Consider the following 9,251-nt stretch of genomic DNA (forward strand, 5'->3'; position numbering starts at 1 on the left):
CTCAGGGAGCAGAGTCCTTGTTTCCAGTTCCTTTTCTGTCCATGGGTTGTCAGGTTTATGTGAAATGCTTATTGGACAAAAATCCAGTAGAAATAGGATGGGGGAAAAAACCCCACGCAGATCCAATCCTACAGATAGGAGCTGTAGTGTGTTCCTGGGGATCTGATGTCATGCTCACGCTTGGGTTATGTGCTGTTGGCCTATATTTTGCTCTAGAGCAGCCCTGAGTGTTCTTTTTTTGTACATGGGTTCCAAATCCCCTGTGGGGATTCTATCCCTCTGCTTTCCCTAATCAATGTCATGTAACCTCCAGAGCCTTGGTTATTGGTATTAGCTAGGTCAGCTCTATTCTAGGTGTGCAATACTCATTTCTACTTCTGTAGACTCTTCAGGCAGTAGTTACAAAGCAAATGCAGCTTAACTGGCACGGCTTCCAGTTAATTCCTAAATTTTTTATTGCCTGTTCTTTCTGGACACAAGATGGAACTGTGCAGAAAGACAATACAGGCTAAATGTAGAAAGAGTTAAATGGTTCAAACAGTATATGCAAACAGCCATTCACTGTAGTTTGCATCCTAGTGGTTACTGATGGGCTTTTACAATCAAAGCATTCTTTCCTGAGCTAAGAGAAATGGAAAATCCTATGGCATCTTGGAGGCTTTCCCAGGGATCCACAACTCTGCGTTTATCAGGGTAGTATTTTAAGAGCAGTACTGCTATCCTGATTTTAGTTTGATTAATGTCTGTACACAGATGGTACTTGCAAAGGGTGATAAATAATTTTAAGGCAGTATCTTGAAATTGTGCTCAATATATGTTGTATGTAATGTAAAAATATAAAAAACCTTGAAAGTTTAGTCAAAAGTGACTAATCATACTTGGCACCCAAATGTTCAGTGCTGAAATTATTTCCTTGGAAAGATACAGGCATTTTTCTATTCTCCAAACTTGAAAATGTAAGGATTCAATCAGACATACATAACAGGAGCACTTAAAACTCTTGACTAGATTGTCTCCTTCTGTGTATCAATACATGTGATATTAGGGTTACTGCAAATCCTACTTTCCTTGACAGAAGATTACACCTTGGAGAAACCCAGATCACAAAAAATATTTACTTTAATGTCTTTTACTAATTAAGCTGCTGTTTTCTTAGAATACCTTTTTCATTAATAGATAGCTATTTGAACAGTACATGCTTACCCCCTTACACAGTTCCCTTCTCTCTTTCTGTCTCACATAGACCCACCCCCACCCCCGACACACACATACTCACTTGCAGTAGCCTGCTCAGAGTAATGGCTGAGAGACCAGCCCCAGCTGTTTATTCAACAGCTGCCCAACTGCAGCTTTTAGAACAATGTTCAGAAAATTCCTAAAGGGATCCTTCCTCTCATCAAATAAACATAGATATGTATATATTTAATCTTATAATCTTTGTATATAACACCCATTGCCTCCTTGGCTGTGCCCTGAGCTATCCAACCTGTGCTGACACCAGTGGGTGCTGGTGGCTGAGCACCCATCCGTCAGTCTTCTCATGTTCTGAACTTACCAGTTCCTGTGGGTTCCACAGCACCACTGGTGCCCAGAGTGTATCAGTGGTTGGGAGGCATTCTCATGACACCTCTAAGCATGCAGTTTTCAGTTCTTCAACCTGCTGCTTTCTGTTAAATATTTCTCCACCTGCACCCTACACAAATTCATACAGAATGATTTTTGTGGTGTAGTGATGAGAATTTTTGCAAGAAGATCTTGTGCCAGAACAGTGAGCATGAAGAGGTGCTCAGATCTTTTTTGCAGTCTGCCTTTCCACTCCCTTGACTTCCTTTAAATGTATTTTCCTTCCTACAGTACTAGATAGAATTGTTTTTTCCTGTTTTTCTCCTGTATGTGTAGGATTCACTCACACACCCCTAATGTAATTACAAAAGGAAACCAGAATTGCAATATTAGCAACAATCAATCACTAGCACTGAAGGAAGAAAATATGCAAATGTTGTGGGCAGCAGTAGAAAGTTATTAACTGATTTGCATCCCTAGGATCACCATCTGAAAACACTTTCTTAAGCTAGATTAGAGTTATTTTCAGTCTCGCTCTTTCTGAATCTTTCTTTGATACCTAGGGAAAAAGAATCCTGAAGAACAAATGTTCAGTCATGCTCTAGTAAAACCTTTCACCCCAGAATAATTCCTGCTGGAACTCCAGCCTGTGGAGTTTATCTGGGAAAAGGCTTCCTCCAGTTTCTGAAATGCACTTCAAAATAACTTATGCAAAGTAATTTCCTGTCACCCCCAACATGTCCTGCTTGTTTACTTGCATCATGTAGAAACCTGTTAACAGTGCTTCTCACTTCAGGGGAGATGCTCCTTCAGTGCAATTTCTGCTGTGACCCTAAAGAGGTTCTGTTATGGACTGTCACTTGTAACAGATATAACAGATGTTATAAAGCATTGCTTTGTTACATAGGACAAGGACACACTCTTACATGTTTATGGAACGTTAACCTTGAAAAACAGTTGTTTTTAATGTTTCCATTTGTGTTCACTGGTTTAATTTCTGTTCCACAATTTTTAAGGCTCTTACCTGTCACTGTCAGCTAACCCAGGTCACTGCATGTTTTAACCACAACTTGGAACCACGTTTCCTCTCTTGCCCAGTGGATTTCTGCCTCTCGCTCTCTCCACGTCTGAGCTGTGAAGGCAGCAGAGCCTCCAGCCCCACCTGGGGTAGTGTTGGTCTTCCCCCCCACCCCCTGCAGAAGGCTGCCACAAGCCCCTCTGCACGGAGAGCTGACCCTGACCCTGTGTGCAGAACAGCCAGCAGCCCCCATGCATGTGCCTGTGCAGCTCTTCTGGGAGGGGGGACAGGAGTATGTGCCTCGACTTCCTGGGGAAACCGAGGCCTCAGGTTCAGAACTATGAAGAAATTATAGGAGGTTCATGGCTTCCTGTTCAAAGATCCTCCCAACCCCCCAACAAGGGAGATTGTGGGATACACATAGCAGTGCTGTCCACTCTTCTGTTCCCCACAAACCAGAAGGACCAGAAGTCCATCCTGGGGAGGTGCGGCTGGCAGAAGTGAGGGACTTGGAACCCCTGTTCTCAAGTGTTCTCTGGAATTTTCCAACATTTGGGGTTATGTTATGCCACAGCCTGGTGCTTTTGGGTGCTACTAGCTCCTCCACCACATACAAGCAGCTCGGGAAGCCAGCCCAGCACCACTGGCTACCCCTCATGTTTGGTGGCTTTTGGAGCACAGCTGTCCCTGGGCATCTTTATTCCTTCAGAGGGAAGCCTGCATCCATGAGCTGTCACGCCAGCCCTGGCACTTTTGGGCATCGCTGGTTCCACTGCATCCCCAGGAGGTCCACAGCAGAGTTTTGGTTTTGGCAGTTGTCTGAAAAGAATTTTTGTGCTTTTGCTGATAGGCTACAAAACACACCTAAATGTAAGACAAAGTTGGTGTTTTTTAGTGTGGTACCACACAGATGCAGATGGAGATGGTGGTGTACCAGCAAACTTCAAGCTGGGCTTGCTGGTGAGTAGAGTAAGAAGCTTAGGAGTTAAGTACTGGAGGACCTGAGGGCCTGGAGACGGCTGCCAGAGAGACCTGATCCACTGGTTTTTATCTGTGCCTTCAAGTTCAGGGATGAAGGATTTAAAAATTTAGAGAAAAAGTTTAGAAATCTTATCTTAGAAAAGGGACAAGCACAGACATACACACATCACCTCCCTTCTGTTGAAATTTTGAAAAAAACATTTTGATCTTGAGAATTGAGGTCCTGGCATTTAATTAAAAAACAGGGGTCACCTCACAATCCTCTGAAGCAAAGGTCACAGCATAATGCACCATCGTTAATGCAACTTTTCAGGAGCCATTGGATCAGTTGTTCTGTCATTAGTTGATTGCATACTCATGATGAAAATGTGGACAGTTACCTCAAGTTAACTTTACCATACGTGGCTTGAATAAACAGTGATTTCATGACTACTTGGAACTAATAAAAACTGGGGGGGGAAGCAACACAATCATACTAAAAGATTTTTTCATTATTATTTTTAAGGAAAAATGGGACAGAAAGAAATAATAGCCACAAAAAGAAGCCACCAAAGTTTCCATGTATAAATTAAAATGTCTCAGAGAAAGTGCACCACAAACATCTGCCTTAGACCACAATTCCAAGAAAAAGTCACTAAGACTTTACTTTCTATTTAACTCTTGGGGACACAGACATTCAATGGATCATAAGATTGAAATATAGTTTATTCTGAAACTGAATGACATCTTAATTTTTCTTACAATATAAATCATATTGGCTTGCACTTAAGCCCTCTATAAAAACAAATTTTGTCAAATACATGTGTTTTTTTAAAGTACACTTTTCTCAAGTCATACTTTTGTTGGAAAATTTCTTACAGCCACTTCTCCGAAAGCATTTGGGCCCACAAGAGTAACAAAACGTATGACTAGCTTTTGGAAGTTTTTGAAAAATATGTTCGTAAAGATACACAAAGGTAAATGCCACTTCAGATGACTTCATTTCAGATGTTTGTTTAAACCATTGTCAGTTTGAGATACAGAGATTAATCCTTATCAAAGCTCAGGTTTAACTTAACCACAGGATACATCTAATTTCTCTGAAACTCGTAATCCCTCCAGCACAGCCCAAGTAAGAAAGTGGTTTCCTTCCTAACTGCTTGTTTTCCTGCAGACACAATCATCTTTACCTTAGCATCGCGTATTAGCTCCATCTATGTTTTGTTTTAAGATAACAGCAGTTCAAAGATGCATACTTATATAGCCCCCAAACAAGTTTTGGAGCAGACTGTATTAACTCTAGATCACAAGATGTGTGTTTATCTTCCTCACCCACTTTCACAGACCTATGGGACTAAAAGTCTTAAGACCTGGAGGAGTCTTTTAGAAATGTGTACAGCCTTCCGCACAAAAAGGTTCGTATCCTGATTAAGTCCATTCAATAACACTGTAGGATAAATATTTAGGAGTTTGGCTTTACCTGCAGCAGTTTGACAGCTTACGAGAAGCCCTTACCAACAGCACTGTCTGGTAAGTGGGGAGTGCAGCAGCTCTCCCTGAACGCTGCAGGGCAAGCGGCTGTGTTGGCTGGGGCGGAGGCTCCCCCACCTGCCCACCTTTTGGGGCCAGAGGGGCTGGCGGGGCAGCAGCTGAGGGCCAGCAGAAGCAGCTGCAGGATGACAGTCCCTGGAACGCTGTCCGGCTGCGCGGGCTGGAGACCCACAACTTATAGGCAAGGATCTGCTGTGCTTTGCCGGTTTAACTAGTGTGCTCTGCCAGTTTAACTAGAAACCCAGCACCCCTGGAGCCAAAACTGCAGAAAACAGAGCTCTGTGGGGACCCAGTTCCTGTCACCTGAGTGGGCTCAGTGTCTCGGCATGTGGTAGACCGAATTAAAACAATCGGGCTATAGCTATTTGCCTCCTGGTTTCTTTGCACTGAGTGACATATTTTAAAATTCTGGGGTTTAATGTGCAGCAACCATAAAGGTATACATTGTACATAAATACAAGAGAGCTGTGTCCAAAGGGATTGGTGGTAAAGATTGCAGCTGCGAGCTGAAATCTGGAGAGAAGTGTCCTGTGAATCACATGCAGATTTATGGATCAGCTCAGGCACTGCATTTCTGTCATAAAAGCCCATATCAGATGAATTTGCCTGAATGAGTGGTGCCTACGTGTGTGAATGGAAAAACGGTAACCAGAAACCAGATCAAAGGAAGGACGGGTAGGTGCTGAAAGGCAGCATGCAAGAGTCTTCCGGAAACACACACTGTGTGGAGACCCTCAGTCCTGTGGGTCCACAAGAACACGGAAACAGAACGAGAACCTCAAGTCTCTTGGCGTTACCAGCACGCAATGATACCAACAGTGGCTTGTGTAACTTCGACTGCCTCCCAGGACGCAGTGAGTTCCATGCACAAAGATAACAGGATTGCATTCAGACCTACTGAAAACGGGCCCTAAAGGCTCCTCCTGAGCTCGGCTGGCAGTCCTGGTGTGCCAGCCCTTGGCGTACTGCATGGGCCTCCCAGATCCTGCTCTAAACAGGTAACTGTTGGTGTCTGCGTGGGAGGTGGTAACTGAGCGTTCCCTGTGAATAGTTATCTGCTATTCATAATAACAGATTAATTCTATTAACAGTTTAACCAGGAAAAGATGATCTAATAAACATCAACTGTGGTCTTCGCTGACTTGGACACCTGTCAGGAAAATTCATAGTTCTACTCATGAAACCATCCTGCCCCTGCTTGTCTTTTTAGGATTAGCTCAGGCTCATCAGTTGTTGTCTGCCCGAGTCCCATCTGTACCTCACTTGACCAATAAATATTCCACTAATATTGCTCATTCCCCCTTTTGTTGGTTGCAATGTAGGGAAATCTGGGATTTTACATGTCTACAGCGGAGAGTCCATTGTCAAGTACCAGGTGAAAATGTCACATGGCAGCTATGGAGTAAGGGCTTTTTGTCTACTCTACAGCAACATTCTCTTCAAATTTAGATTTACTTCTCTGGGTAGTTCCAGGGAACAGTGGAGTTTGTTGTTCTATTGCGCCTTGCACTATGTTATTTGCTGTGTTTTTACAGCAAAAGTGTGGCTTATACAGAAGGTCTGTTGTGGCAATTCCTGAATTATGGGGCAAGGGAATTGAGGGGACCACCTCGGCTGTCAGGTCCACATCTGTGTTAACTGAAGGAAACATGTCCAGTAATTCCTTTCAGTGATTATGACCTTGGCCTTTACTACAAAAGTTTCTTTCTGTTACTATTTTTATTGGAGGTTTCTTCCAGGAGCTCATTTTTCTGATTGTCAGAAGCCGCCTTGTGACATCCAGTCTTACATATCTTCACACCAACTTCATACTTTTCTTCACATTACACAGCCCTGCAGTTAGTGTTAACCTGTCTGAAGATACTTAGATGCAGAAGTTTGTTTTCTTAGGCTGACGTTTTTTGTTAGTCTCTTCATCACCTTTTGACTGTAAGACAGACTTTGTATTCCTCTGGATAGGCAGACCAAGATGTTTGTGCTTAGTGGAGATGGTGCTGGATTTTTTCTTCTGCTGCCAGAGCACAGAAGATGCCCCCGAGTGCCTGTCTATCAAGACAAAGGATACCAACAGTGCTGATGGGTTGTGCAATGCTAACCGCTGGGTTACTTTTCCATAGAGGAACATTCTGTGTCTAGTGAGAAGATACCCTTAAGGCCATTCACAACTGTTGCTAGGTAGATAAGGCTGGATGACAGATGCAGTGTCATGTTGCTGTTGAACTTGTTCTTGAATACATGTCTTCTCCTGGTGGGATAGGAAAGTGTCCTGTGGATCACCTGGAAGCACATCCTGGTGTCACCAGACATATTCAAGACTTGTTAGAAGTCATTGTGGGGACTGTGTTTTTTAGATAAGCCCTCATGCCCATGGGGCACAGGGAATCCCTGCTGCTGCTGGTCTTGGCCCAAGTGACTACCAGTCCTGATGGCATGCCTCTTTGTAATGGGAAAGAGAAGCAAAGGGGAGTACAGCTGGGAATTCTGGAGTTCTAACATCCACAGGCACTGGCATGTACCTGGTTCCTTGGTCACAGTGCCCGTGAAGGAGACTCCAGCCATCAAAGGGCTGCATGCTGAGAAACAGATCTCGCTCTTAGACTTTCTGGAGAGGTTTTAAAATGTCAATGAGAATTCTGTTGACAGCTGCAAATCAGCAAGGAAAAGAGTGCTAAGTGAAACCACTGAACCTCGGTACAGGAGCAGGCGTTGTGATGGGTACCTTGTCTGGTGTCGGCTGGGACGGTGATTTCCTCCCCAGCAGCTGGTGCGGTGCCGTGCTTTGGGCTCGGCTGAGAGCGGTGCTGGCAGCCCGCGGCTGGTTGCGGCTGTGGCTCAGTGGTGGTTATACCAACTCAAGGGCTTCTCAGCTCCTCAGGCCCTGCCAGCCAGCAGGCTGGGGGCACAAGAAGCTGCGGGGGGCACAGCCAGGGCTGACCCCGGCTGGCCAGAGGGATATTCCATACCATAGAGCGCCACGCTCGGTATATGAACAGGGGGGGTTGGTGTGGGCTGGTGGATCGCTGCTTGGGGACCGGCTGGGCACCGCTCAGTGGGTGCTGAGAGATTGTATTGTGCATCACTTGTAGTTTTATTTTTCCTTTTGGATTTCTTCCCCCTCTCCCCTTCTTTCCTTTTCATTACAATTGTTGTTGTTATTATTATTATTATATTTAATTTTATTTCTATTATTAAATTATTCTCACCTCAACTCACAACTTTTACCTTTTTCCCAGTTCTGCTCCCCATCCCACCAGGGAAGAGCAGGGCTGAGCAAATGGCTGCCTGGTTCTCGGTTGACAGCTGGGGTTAAACCACAACCCTTGTCTGTCTCTCATTAACACACCTGTAGTGTTTTCTTCCTCACCCTGATTAGACTTCCAATGGAGTGGCAGTGACTGTTTTTCAGAGGTCCATATCAGGCAGCAGAAGCAGGCTGCTCTGCAAGAGAAGGTCACCCAGGAGCCAACACTGACAGCAAGCCAGGCATGAAGCAGGTCCCTCAGCAAGAGGTACAGTCCCACAGTACCTGAGCAAAAGCAGAGTAGGTGCAGTGACTGCAACCAGGTTAAGCCGGCAGTCCTGGCAATCTGGACAAAGCCGTAGTAAGATAGTAGGTCCAAGATGAAACCATAAAGTCAAGTTAGCAGTTCAGGGTCAGTATGAGCAAAGTTCACAGCTGGACCCAAACTTGGCTGCCATATAGCTCTGGCAGAGACCGCAGACAAGTGTCTGAGCTCCTGAGTAAAGAACAGGGAGCCTCTAGCCAGACTTCTCCCTGCTCTTCTTCATGCAGCTCTTTCCACAGCAGTTTGACACTGCTGCAAGGTTATACAGACCTCGCATGGGCAGGCAAAGCCCAGCGAGAAGGGGAAGAGGCTACAGAGCTTGTTCAAAGGACCTGACGCCCTGAATGTCACAGAGATTGGGATTCTAGCTGAACACCAGACATGCCATCAGGCAAAAGGCATGCGTGTGTCAGTGTCGTAAAGAGGAGTGTGTGTTTAGATGGGAGTAAGCAGACAGCACCCTGCAACTTGTTCCAGTTGCCAAGAATGAGCAACTGGAAGTAGCCACGGTGTGTTTAACAGCAGCTTTTATTTCCCTAAATTCACCATTCTAGAGTGAATGAGCGAGTAGGCAGAGCTACCAGTATACGTAA

General features: G+C 44.8%; 1 protein-coding gene across 4 annotated transcripts in view; it reads right to left on the reverse strand.

Moving 5' to 3' along the window:
* The window catches only part of KEL (Kell metallo-endopeptidase (Kell blood group)), a 40,055-nt gene extending 38,224 nt beyond the window's left edge, over positions 1-1,831 (reverse strand). Inside the window, exon 1 of one of the 4 annotated variants that reach the window (XM_040594784.1) lies at positions 1,556-1,831. The gene's annotated coding sequence lies outside the window, so the exon portion shown is untranslated. The remainder of the gene's footprint in view (positions 1-1,555) is intronic. The other 3 variants (XM_040594795.1, XM_040594789.1, XM_040594792.1) reach the window with 3 other exon arrangements.
* Positions 1,832-9,251: the final 7,420 nt, after the last annotated feature.

This window comes from Falco naumanni, chromosome 5 (assembly GCF_017639655.2).
Source record: "Falco naumanni isolate bFalNau1 chromosome 5, bFalNau1.pat, whole genome shotgun sequence".
Taxonomy (NCBI): Eukaryota; Metazoa; Chordata; class Aves; order Falconiformes; family Falconidae; genus Falco; species Falco naumanni.